Genomic DNA, 13,464 nt, shown 5'->3' with positions numbered 1-13,464 from the left:
GGTTGGAACCTATGATGGTACCACCGATCCGGAAGACCACCTGCTTGCATACACCCACCTCATGTATTTACAGGGGTTGGATGATGCTTCTTGGTGCCGATGCTTTTTATCCACCCTGAAGGGCATAGCCCAACAGTGGTTTGGCAACCTGCCGGCTGGTTGCATCAATAGCTTCAAGACGCTTGCGTTCTTGTTTGCTTCTAACTTCTCTATGAATATCCCTGCAAAGAAAACGAGCCTTGATTTAGGCAATGTGCAGCAGAGGGATAGAGAAGGGCTATGATCATACGTCAGGCGGTTCAATCTGGTCAGAATCCAGATACAAGGGCTGTCTGACGAAGTGGCTTACACAGACTTTTTCAAAGGTCTGAAGGATGGTTCTACTTTTAAGTATGAACTTGTCCGAAAACAAATTTTCACCCTCCAGGGAGCTCTGAGAGAGGCGGAAGCTTACATATAAGCAACCGAACTCTGCTCTTCTAATAAGCAGTCGGACTCAAAGAAGTCTGACAAGCAGAAAGAGAGTCGGCCTGCTCAGCCGTCTCAAAAACAAGAAGAGAGCAAAAAGAAAAAAGGAATCTGGGCGGTTGATAACTCCGACTAGCCGGCCCAGAAGAAGAAAAAAGAGTGAAAACCGTACGCTCCAAGGTACGAGTTCCACAAGGACAATTGCTCCATCCTCATGGAGATAAAGGATCGGCTGATTCTTGAAAAGCCGACTCCTATGAAAGGTTCCGTTGAAAAACGGAACAAAAACAAACACTGCTTTTATCATGAGGATGTTGGCCATGACACCAACGACTGCTTTAGCCTCAAGCGGACGCTTGACCGTCTGGCTGAAAAAGGGGCACTAAAGTCCTATGTGAAGTTGATAAGTCTATTTTATATAGTATTTTGCCCCCATCCCTTGGTCATAATTAGTAGTGCTTTTGGCTCTTCAGAGCCACTTTTATTACTAATTGGTGTTTTTCTAGTGTTTCCGTAGTATTGCTTGAGTTTTGTAGGAAATTGCACTTTTGGGGCATTTTCCCGGGTTTTCATGGAGCAACTGCGAACATTGGAGAAGCACGATCATCTTTCGTAGCCCAAGATCGGTTAGAGTCATCGAGCCGGTGATTAAGGGCTCGACTAATGTGAAGACGAGGCATTTGGACCGGATTATTGAAGCCCCAAGGAGGATATTTGGTTTGGGCCAAGTTACAAGCCCAAACAAGGAGTCCAAATCGCCCGAATTGCCACCGCCCGGTGCAAGGGTCGTCGCCCGAAGGCGCACCCGATCTGGCGCGAGAAGAAAAGCCCATGCAGCAAGAAAGGCGGGCCCGATCGGGCAGCCACTTGCCCGACCAGGCGCGAATCAAGACCTGACGATGAAAAAGGCGGGCCCGATCGGGCGCGTGTTTTACGAAGTTGTTTTAATCGTCAGATTAATTTGCTTTAGCTTAGGATTCGTAGATTAGTATAAATAGACTTTTGTTTAGTTAGTTTGAGTTGTCTTGGATCATTGGGTGAGACGATAATCTTTAGACCATCTCTTTTCTCCCTTACTTTGGTATCAATTTCTCTCTCTTACTTTAATCTCTTCCTTCTATTATGCTTTATTCAATTGCTTTGTTTAGTTTAGTTTTAATTATGTCTGAGTAGTTTCTTTCTAGGGTTTATGGGGATCCATAATTAATATGAAGGGATAATTTGTTATTGTTGATTATTGATATTGCATGATAATTTCTCATTGAATTGTTTTAACGCTTTACAACTGAATCATGAATCGAGCAGATGTGATCACTTGTAAAAGTATAGCAATATTGAATTGATGAATCGAGCAGATGTTAATTTGATATTAAAGGCTATTTTCAATAGGAACTTAGATCTAGTAAATTGCGAGAGCCTGTTAGATCTATGTTGATTAATAAATTGCGAGAGCCTGTTAATCATGTTATTTGTGCAATATTAATTATTGATTGTTATATTTTATCCTGGAATATTAATTATTGGTGAACCTAAGCCCTAGGTCTTTTATTTATTGATTTTCTCTATCTTCATTATTCCCTACTTTTACTCTTAGTAGTTTAGCATTCTTTTGATTGTAAATTTGGTTACTTTAATAATTTAGATTATATTAATTAATTAGGAGTAGGAAGACCAGTTTCCCTGTGGATTCGACCCTACTTCCCTATCTACTTTAGTTAGAGGATTTAGGTATTACTTTTGATTAGGGGATACGACTTTACCCTGTCAAAATTTGGCGCCGTTGCCGGGGAAACGGTTTTATTTTTATTTCTGATTGTTTTTGTAGTCTAGATTATTTTCCTTAGTCCCAGAGAACGTGAGTTCTTTGGGACAGTTCTTATACTTGTCGTCTAGTTCTCTGTTTATGCCCAGGTGTTCCAGATCAGGTTACATTCCATTCGATCCTGAGATCGAGCGCTCTTTTCATAGACAGAAGAATTTATACAGGAAAATACTGGCAAGTTCTGGTGGTGATATTCCTGGAGACCCTCCATCTGATTCTAGTGATTCAGAAATTTATTCAGAGTCAGAATCAGAGATGACGAGGAATCTACCTAAAAAGCTCAGCGATTGATCGCAGCCGTCCTTGACGCACTTTCCCCACCTTTCTCCTAATCCAGATCTCGAGGGAGTACAGTTCGAGATCAAGCCCCAGTTCATCACGATGATAGAAAGGAAGCAATTTAGTGGAGCTAAGGGTGAAGACCCAAATCTACACATTGCCGACTACTATCAATATTGCAATACCATAAGGCAAGCTGGGGTCACACAAGATCAAATCAGGGAGATTCTTTTTCCTTTCTCTTTATGTGGAAAAGCTAAATTGTGGTTTAATGGTTTAAATAGAACTGCACTTGGCATTACTAACTGGGAGACTCTTGTGTTAAATTTCTATAATAAATATTATCCTGTAGAAAGAACAGCCTTACTAAGAAGTGCTATTCAAAAATTTGCCCAAGAGCCGGATGAAACGTTATATGATGCTTGGGAAAGATTTAAGGATCTGCAGAGTGAGTGCCCCCATCACAATTTAGCACAGTGGCAGTTAATACAAGCTTTCTACAATGGGATTGGAAATTCATCTAGAACAATTTTAGACTCTACAGCTAGTGGGAGGTTTATGAACCTTAATGTTGATGACGCAGGGCAAGTTGTCGAAGATATGGCAATCCATAATTCCCAATATGGGAATTCTAGAGGTTTTGCAAACAAGGGGAAACACCATTGTAGGCGTCGCTCGAAGTGCGCCTACGTTAGAAGCATGTGTGAATATGCTCGGCACTCATAGGAAGTGGGAATTGACATATACGATAAGGGACACGATTAGGGACAAAACAAAGTAGGGAGCCGCCAACAAGTTTTTAAGGAACTTGTAAACCGTTCACGGATCATAAAAGGCAACCACGAATAAGGGACAACGATAGGCAACAACGATTGACCCGTGAAGGTTACACCCCATTCATAATCCATGAGATTACTAACTCCATATGGTTCGGAACCACGAAAGGAGGATCGGGGATGATGGTACGAAGTGAGTCATGGAGTCACATTCGCCCGTATTGGCCTCTACTCGATTCTTATAGTGAAAAGTGATTCCTGCGATCTCAAAGGCATACAAACAAAGATTCAATTTGCTCCAAACTATTATTATGCTAAATTGGTTTAATATTAATGCAACAAATAATTCTAAAATATCGTGATCACTTGATTAAACAACAAGATTAAAAAGGATCCTAAACCGGTTGTCCAAATTATCTTATTAGGTGTGATTTTCAATTACATATTCCCTTTAAACATGCAATATAGTGATCATAAAAATAATAGAATCAACATTAACATTGGAAGCAATTTAACCATAATTCCAACAATATAAAACCGTTAGAAGAATAATAGGAACAAAAGGAACATAGTCCTTACTTTGATTCTGTTTGTTTGCAACTATAAAATAATAAACGAATTAGTAACTTCAAGGAAACAATAATAAAACAATAATTAAATTAAATTAAATTAAAAGTAGAGTTGATTTGGGGCCAAACCCTCAAACAGTTCTACCTTTCACGCCTTGGCTTAAGGACAGAACCACGGGTAAAGTACAGACTCCTTTTAGTACTTGAAGAACGAATTTTGAAATGAGAAAGGGTAGGCTAGTGTTTAGGTTAAAGCATAGAAGAGAGAAAACTAAAACTAGAGAATTAATTGCCGCCCCGTACATCAGAAATGAGGGGGTATTTATAGAGAAAATGTGCTGAGGGAGCACACGGAACCCTAAAATGATAAAAACCCTAAAAACATATCCCGTGACACGGCAAACTGTACCGTGACACGGGAAACCCCATCGTCAGACGGGAAGGATTCCCGTGACGCAGTACATGTTGGTGTGACGCGGGGAATTTTTTAAAATAACGGGGAAGAAAACGCGTAAAGGGATTACGCGGAAAGACACAGGAATTCCCGTGTCACGGCAGAGTTCCCGTGTCACGGGAAATCCCACCGTCAAACGGGAAGGATTCCCGTGACGCGGCAAAGACTTGCCGTGGCGCGGTAATTCCCAGCCCGCTTTTCCGTCTACATACATTTTAAACCCTAATTTCGTTCAGCATTTTAAGTGCCGATTGATAATTGCGGGCCATTTTCTGATTTATTATTATTTGGGCTAAAATTAGAAAGTAATTAAATAAAAAGGTTTGGGCCAAAAATCAATAATAAAACAATAAAATAAAAGGGTTTGGGATAAAATTAAAACTATGCTTTTTCAAACATTAAGACTAATACATGGACTGTTCAAAAATATGAATTTAACCAAATACGATTTAATCAAATACGATTTTTTAAGTACTCTCGGGATTAAATACTGAACCCGACCAATAGCGGCAGTGAAAGGTTGTTCATCATCGGGTTTGGTTTTGGGGAGACATTTTTAGGTGTCTACAGAAGCCCCCACTTTGACTGAGTTTGTAGAAACGTAGTTTCGAAAACGATAGTCAAAGTAGTCGATAGGGACGGAGAATGATTTAAGACGTTCTGCGATCCTAAATCACTCTGTATACGCCGATACCTGCAGAAAAATGTTAATTCCACATATAAGAGAGTAAAAGGATAGAATACGTATCTGACACCAGTGTATCGGTGACAAACGAATTTGGCAGCTTCCTATGCTTGAAGGAATCCACTGGGTGACATTTGTTGAAACGCTTTCCACGCCTGAGGAAAACCGACTGAAGAGTTTGGTAGTTTTCTAAGCCTGAAGAAACCTACCGGATAATACTTTCCATGCTTGAGGAAAGCCGACGTATGAATTTGGTGTCATTCTATGCTTAAAGAAATCCACCGGTAATGCCAACCATGCTTGAGGAAAGCCGACAAAGGGATTTGGCGTTTTTCTATACTTGAAGAAAAATCCACCGATAACGCTTTCCATGCTTGAGGAAAGCCGACTTGGCGGTTTTCTATAATTGAAGAAAAATCCACCGATAACGCTTTCCATGCTTGAGGAAAGCCGACTTGGCGGTTTTCTATACTTGAAGAAAAAATCCACCGATAACGTGTTCCATGCTTGAGGAAAGCCAACGACTACTGAAATTTGCAAGTGTATGATGGTTCGATTATTTAGATTACTCTTAATTAATTAGGAATAAATCGACTTGTTTCCCTGTGGTTCGACCCTTCTTCCCTATCTGCATAGTTAGAGGATTTAGGAATTATTTTTGATTAGGTGACTATGACTTAAGCCTGTCAAAATTTGGCGCCGTTGCCAGGGAAACGGTTTTATTTTTATTTCTGATTGTTTTTGTAGTCTGATTTAAACCAAAGGCCAAAAAGAGTTCCCTTGCGAGCAGTAATGAAGAACCACCAGTTCAAGCCAATGAGGATCCACCCGATAGGGCGAGTTCACTAGTAGAATAAACCAAATTGGCAGCCCTAAATTGGAAGCGATTTTCCAATTTCGCTTCCAAAAACCCAAAAAAACACTCCCAAAAAAAACCCACTTATTACAAAAAGGAAGCGGTTTGAACCGAACCGCTTCCAAAACTCAAAAAAGAAGCGGTCTGAACCGCTTCCTTTTTAAAAAAAAAATTGCCGTCCTCACAAAAACCCTCCCCCTGTTTTCGATTCCTCTAATATTCATTCCCAAAAATTTTGCTTTTCCCTCCATTCCTCTCTACCTTTCGTTCCCCTCTCTATTGAGTCCGACCAAACTCCATTCCTCTCTGCCTTTCGTTCCCCTCTTTTTCGGTGTTGCTGGTAGTCGTAGGAGAGTGTGGGGTTGCTGGTGGTTGTAGTTGGTTGCGGGGGTGTTGCTGGGTTAGTCGTTGCTGCTGAGTTGTTGCTGGTGTGAGTCGTAAGTGGTTGGTGGTTTGTTGCTAGTGGTCGTAGGTGGTTGCGTGGGTTGCTTGGTTGTTGCTGGTGGTCGTAGGTGGTTGAGGGGGTTGCGGGGTTGTTGGTGATCGTAGGTGGTTGTGGGGGTTTCGTGCTGTTGTTGCTGCTGGGTTGTTGCTGTGGGGTTGCTGGGGGTGGCTGCATGTGTTGTTGCTGTGGTTTCGAGGTTGTTGTGTCGTGGTTGTTGATGTGGTGTTGCTGCCATAAGCACCTAAGCTAGCACCACCACTACACCTCCCTCTCTCACTCCACATTCCATCTCTTTCTCACTCTCAAATTAGGGTGAGTTGTTGCTCCATTTTTACTTGCACTTGATATAATTTGTTTGTTTATTCCAAACTTAAAAGCTAGGGTTTCAAATTTAGTTAAGACAATTTTTACTTAATTTTTTAATTAATTGTTTGTTTATTTCAAGTTGTTAATTTTTTGTTTAATTTTGTACATGTTATATATTTATATATTGTGTGAATTAAAGTAGCTTTAAAGTAATTTTATTGAATATATTACTTGTTAGTTAACTAGTTAGTTTGTTAAAAAAATTCTTAGTAGAATATAATTTATGGGTTGTTATGAATGAATGTATGGATTGTCAAGTAACATTAGTTTGCTTGTAGTTACTCTAATTAGCACTATATAAATGAATGAACTTGTGTATTGTTGAATGTCAAATAAATGCAAATAGTTGAATGCATCATCATTTTCTTAGATACCCGTTCGAGTCTTTCTGATTAGGAGAAAGTCTTGAATATTCCCCGGTTGGGACTGTTCTTGGACGTTTGATCTCACTTAGGTAGTGAATGTATGTCTCTTTTTCGATTTTAAGGAATATCCTGGCTTATCATTTTCCCACCTTGTTCTCTGGGTGCATATGTAGGTAAGTTATTACCTACATAGTGTACTTGGAGAACTGGGGGGAAATGCTGCCGGATTTTCCCTAAAATTGGAAAGTTGACATACATTCACTAGTGAGATTAAACGTTCAAGGATGGGTTAGGTTGGAGTGATAAGGATCTTTTTGGAGCATTCATTTTTACGCAATATGAATAATATATATGGATTGTACTCTGATTGACATCATAAATGTGTTGGTATGCTTAATCATATATGTATTGGTATGCTTAAAGGCAATTTAAAACGTCGATGGATCGCGGTTGGATGTATGGTAGACGTGATACATTGGAATTCTTCAATGGTGTTCAAGAGTTTTGCAAGACTGCTTCACAATATCAGCTCAGAACGGGTGTCAAAGCCCTTTATTGCCCTTGTGTGAATTGTAATAATGTCACATTGGTCGATAGTGTTGATACTATCATGGTTCATGTACAATGTCATGGGTTTAGGCCTAAATATCATGTGTGGGTTTGGCACGGTGAAAAGGGATCATATAGAGAGAATGTTGTTGGGAATGATACGCATGATAAGAGTGCCGAGATTCGTGTGGAAGAGGAATGTGGGACTGATGACGGTGGAGATGGGGATGAGGGGAGGGATGAGATTGAGGATGGTGGCCTTGATCCCTTGGATGAGATGATGCATGATGTTGAAGGTGACTTCGGGGACCGATCCGATGTATTTGAGTCCTTATCAGAGGCTGCCAAAAAGCCTTTGTATCCCGGGTCCAAAAAAATACACAAAACTCTCGGCTGTGCTAACACTTTTTAACATTAAGTCAAAGCATAACTGGAGTGACACTAGTTTCACTTCTTTGTTGACTGTGTTATGTGACATGTTTCCAGAAGGGAATGAACTTCCTAATTCCTATTATTATGCAAAAAAAACTCATGTGTCCATTTGGTTTAGAGTATAAAAAGATTCATGCATGTCCTAATGATTGTGTTCTGTATCGAAATGAATATGAAGAGTTAGAGGAGTGTCCACGTTGCGGTAAGTCGCGTTACAGGCTAACAAGCTGCAATGTTGGGATAAAGGGACCTCCTGCTAAGGTGTTATGGTATCTTCCCATTATTCCAAGGTTAAAGCGTCTATTTTCAATTCCAACAGACGCTAAGAACTTGAGATGGCATGCAGAGGGAAGAAAGAAAAACGGTTTGTTGTAGCATCCGGCCGACTTTCCACAATGGAAGAACATTGATATGAAGTTTAGGGCATTTGGTGATGAAGTAAGAAATTTAAGGCTTGGGTTGTGCACGAACGGTATGAATCCATTTGGCACTCTTAGTACCAAACATAGCACATGGCCGGTACTTTTAGTGATCTACAACTTGCCTCCGTGGTTGTGCATGAAACGCAAATACATAATGCTTTCACTTTTGATAACGGGGCCAAGGCAACCTGGAAACGACATTGATGTTTACCTTGAGCCCCTTGTTGATGATTTGAGAAAGATGTGGGACGAAGGAGTTTCCGTTTATGATGCCCATAAGAACGAGATGTTCATATTGCGGGCAGCCTTGTTGTGGACCATTAATGATTTTCCAGCATATGGCAACATGTCCGGGTATAAGAACAAAGGGCACAAAGCATGTCCCATTTGTGTCGATGACACACCGAACGTGTACCTTGATCACTACGGCAAAGATGTGTACGTGAGGAGCCGAAGATTTCTAAGGCGAGATCACCCATATCGTAGGCAGAAAAAGGCCTTCAATGGGAAAGTAGAAGAGGATGCTGCTCCTAGGCCATTAAGTGGAAAGGAGGTTTATGCTCGAGTGAAGGGTATACCAACTGTTTTTGGTAAAACATCAAAACCTGTTGATCCACATGCTCTCTCTAAAAAGGAATAAATATTTTGGAAGCTTGAGTACTGGAAAGAACATGATGTCAGACATTGTCTCGATGTGATGCATATAGAGAAGAATGTTTGTGATGCAATTGTTGGGACAATTATGAACATTCCAGGCAAAACAAAGGATGGAAAGGGTGCTCGATTAGATTTGGAAGTGTGGGGTGTTCGTCCGGAATTGTGGGTTAGGCCCAAGGCAGGGAAGGCAAAGGAAAAGGAGAAAGGAAGCGAAGATGCTGGAAAAACACATAAGGGGAAGCGCAAGGGAAAGGCCACGGGTGTATCAAAGAAGACAGATGATGGACGCGGCAAGAAGGAAAAGGTTTATTTACCTCCAGCATGCTACACATTGTCAAAGGAAGAAAAACGAAAGTTCTGTTCTTGTTTGTATGACATCAAGCTTCCATCTGGGTTCTCGTCAAACATGAAAAGATTTGTTTCCTTAAATGGAGAATTGAAGTTGACTAGTATGAAATCCCATGATTGTCACATGATGATGCAAGTATTTCTACCCATTGCAATTCGTGGTATTTTACCGAAGTATGTTAGAGAAGCTATTACTAGTCTTTGTTCGTTTTTCAATACTATATGTAGCAAAGTGCTTGATCCTTTTACACTTGATGCTCTCCAGGCGAATGTTGTTGTTACTTTGTGCAAATTTGAGATGTATTTTTCGCCGTCACTTTTTGACATAATGGTGCATTTGATTCTTCATTTGGTTCGTGAGATTAAGTTGTGCAGTCCAGTCTTTATGAGATGGTGCTACCCTTTTGAAAGACACATGGGTACATTGCAAGATAAAGTTAGAAATCCAACCCATCCGGAAGGTAGTATGATTCAAGGGGTTGTTGCTGAGGAGATTGGTAATTTTGTTGCAGAGTATGTTGCCATTGCCGAACATATTGGGCTTCCCACTTCTCGACATGAAGGGAGACTTGATGGTCATGGAGCAATCGGGTCGAAACGGATCTCACCCACTCGAGAACAATTCTTTCAAGCTCAGCTATTTGTGCTTCATCATGTTGCGGAGGTTCACCCTTATTTAGAAGAGCACATGGAAAGTTTGCGAGTTGAATTTCCATCAAAAGGGGAAAGGGCACTAATGCAGTTGCATAATAAGACGTTTGTGACGTGGTTCCATGATCGTGTGATGAGTCAATTGGATGACCGTGTCTCTGATACAATAAAGTGGCTAGCTTATGGTCCAAAGGAAGATGTACATTCATTTGAGGGTTATGATATAAATGGGTATACATTTTGGACTGAGCGTCGGGATCAGAAATCCTCATCGACTCAAAATAGTGTGACTCTAGTGGCTTCATCAAGAGAGTTTGCAAGTGCAAAGGATACATCACCAGTTGACGCACTATTATCCTACTACGGTCGAATTCAAGAAATATGGGAATTGGATTATCGTGATTTCAAGGTGGGTCTTTTCAAGTGTAAATGGATTGATAACAATAGGCGTAACGTAAGACATGACGACTTCACTCTTGTAGACCTTGGCCATCTGCGGGATAGTTTGGAACCATTCATCCTTGCGTCACAAGCTAAGCAAGTGTTCTATGTAACCGACCCTGCCGATCTGAGGAAGAATATGATGCGTTTGATGATTCTCCCCCCTTCATTGCTCCCAGAGTTGATATAGAAAATGATGTAGACAATGATGCAAATTATATTCGATGTGACCACAACGAGGGAATACTCGAATGAGGTACTTTATTTTTGCCATTTACAACTTAATTGGCTTTTACAATCTTGTTTGGGCATGAAATCAAGTACTTGTAAGCAATTTCAATTTGAATCAAAGTAAGAACCTCATTTAGGACATTTTGAACTTATTTCGTTCCTAAAAGCTTGTTATTGCATTAAAACATCACAAACTTTTTAATAAAACGGATGTTCAGTAAATTATTGAACATCCGTTATAAAGTGACAATAAAATGCACAAAAGTTACACTAAAACGCACAAAAGTTACTCTGACATACATAAGAGTTATTTATGCTTCATTGATAAATTTGACAAAAGTGACACTACATTTGACAAAAGTGACACTAAATTTGACAAAAGTGTACCCGATGTACAGTAAATTACTGAAAACCGGGTGTATACAAAAGCTTTTGTTAAAACATTTACTTGTGCAGAAATTTGGACTTATATGGGCCTTACGTATACCAGTTACATGTGATTTTTAATGACTATTTAGAATTAGGGAAGTTAGGACCTCATTTGAGCAATTTTAATTTGAATTTGCCCCTAGGAGCTTCTACAGCTTGAAAACAATTACTTGTGAGCATTTTGTACTTATAAACATGTTATATATACCAATTATGAGTTGTTAGATGAATTAGATGTGAATTTGTTTTCAAAACAAAGAAGTTGGGTAACTGTTTGTCTATTTTGGGTACTATCCATTAACTTGATTGTCTTTAATGATGACTAATGATTTGGTTTGCTTGTGATGTTAGGTGTGTATATATAATGGGCAGTGATGATGAATACCTTCATTGTGATGACAATATGGATGATGAAGACCATGGGAATTCTCAATATGACGATGAGGCGTATGATATCAATAAGGAGACATATTTGGGTGATCCAGAAGACCGAGCTCACGATGAGTTGCTACATAGGCTTGATGATTTTTAGAGATCAACTGAATGTGCCCCCCCCCCCCCCCCATTGTGGATAATGTTTTCACCGAGTTTGTAACTGATTCACAAGGACAAAGGCAAACACAAACTCATGCGAACACCACCGTTGGTGGAGGAGGGGCAAAGGCACCGGTGAAGAGAAAGGGACGGGGTGCAACAAAAGCTTTTAAGAAACCCGGGGTTCCCATGGTTCTCGAGTGGGATGAGTTTGATCAACCTACTGGCCAATGGCTCCGCCAATATTCTAATCACATTGGCATACTTACTCGTAAAATACCCATCACACTTGATTAGGCGGAGGTCCCCGAAGGATTGCTTCAAACGTTTTGGGATGATACAATAGTAAGTGATTTTACTTCTGTTTTGCTATTTATTTGTATTTGTATGTGAATGATAACTCTAGTGGCAAATTGTGAGCTAGGGAAAAAAAAACTGACGAGGGATGGTTCAGCCGCTACCCGGGCCTGCTGCAGCTCCCGGTGCAGCTGCTTGGGCTGCTGCAGCACCCTGGACAGCTGTTTGGGCTACCAAGGCTACCTGGGGTGCTGCTGCAGCTCCCTGGGCAGCTACCTAGGCTGCTGCAGCTGGCCTGGGCTGCTGCAGCTGGCCTGGGCTGCTGCAGCTGGCCTGGGCTGCTGCAGTGGCCTGGGCTGCTGCCTGGGGTGTTACTGCAGCTCCTTGGGCAGCTGCCAAGGCTGCTGCAGCTGGCCTGGGCTGCTGCCTGGGCTGGTCCAGTGGCCTGGGCAGCTGCCTAGGGTGCAGCTGCAGCTCCCTGGGCAGCTGCCTAGGCTGCTGCAGCTGGCCTGGGCTGCTGCAGTGGCCTGGGCAGCTGCCTGGGCTACTGCAGCCTGGCAGCTGCCTGGGCGACAGCTTGTGGTCCCGGTTTTTTTTATTTATTTTTTTTGTGTGTTTTCTTATTTTTCTGTATTTGTCATATTGCCTAACGAGGTCATTTTCATATATTGTTCCAGAGTGTGTTTAACATTGTTGATGAGTTGGCCAAGAGAAAATCTTTTTTTCGCATTTGTACAAGAGAGGTTCAAAAACTTCAAAAGTTCCTTGAGAACAAGATGAATCCATAAGACAAGAAGGAAAAGTTCAAAGAAAAAAGTGAAAGCTTATGGAGAACCGGAGGAACCTGAGAGGAAACCGTGGGATGTATATCCACAAATTACGGTGAAGGAGTGGGAGAAGTTTGTGGCGAAATCAACTAGTTTTACTGCACTTGTATGTAGTTATCTATCTATCAATTAGAGGTGACAAATAAATATGGTTCAATACAAATAATGATGCTAACATTTCGTAATGTGTAGGAGAAAAGTGAGCAAGCTAGAATCAATGCGGGGAAGAAATTGTATACCCATCATATGGGTTGTAAGACATTTGCGGAAAGTAGACCAAAGTGGATCTAAGAGGGTCTATACCCCGCATCAAATATATCAACATCTGATAAACCAATGTCATCCACGGTCTCCACCTTGGTAGTTCGTGCAATTGATGGGTGGTGTGCTATGCATGGTATGGACAAGGGCACCGACAAGTATGTCATCCCGCGTCCGGATACTAAAGTCGTAGCAGATGCACTTGTGAGCAATCTATGATACTTATGATAATATTACAACCTTACTATTATGTATTTTCATATAAACTACACCCTAACTTTGCAATGGAATTTTTTGGTG

The 13,464-nt window shown here is 40.9% G+C and overlaps 1 non-coding gene across 1 annotated transcript; it reads right to left on the bottom strand.

The window, feature by feature from the left end:
- Positions 1-2,932: 2,932 nt before the first annotated feature.
- On the bottom strand, positions 2,933-3,039 carry LOC145622053 (small nucleolar RNA R71). Its single transcript, XR_014108761.1, has one exon. It is a non-coding gene; the product is annotated as a small nucleolar RNA R71 (small nucleolar RNA).
- Between the last annotated feature and the right edge of the window lie 10,425 nt (positions 3,040-13,464).

Source organism: Chenopodium album, unplaced genomic scaffold (genome assembly GCF_948465745.1).
Source record: "Chenopodium album unplaced genomic scaffold, dcCheAlbu1.1 scaffold_54, whole genome shotgun sequence".
In the NCBI taxonomy this organism is placed as follows: domain Eukaryota; kingdom Viridiplantae; phylum Streptophyta; class Magnoliopsida; order Caryophyllales; family Amaranthaceae; genus Chenopodium; species Chenopodium album.
The sequence above is the reverse complement of the archived record's forward strand: the minus strand, read 5'-3'. Positions and strand labels throughout refer to the sequence as shown.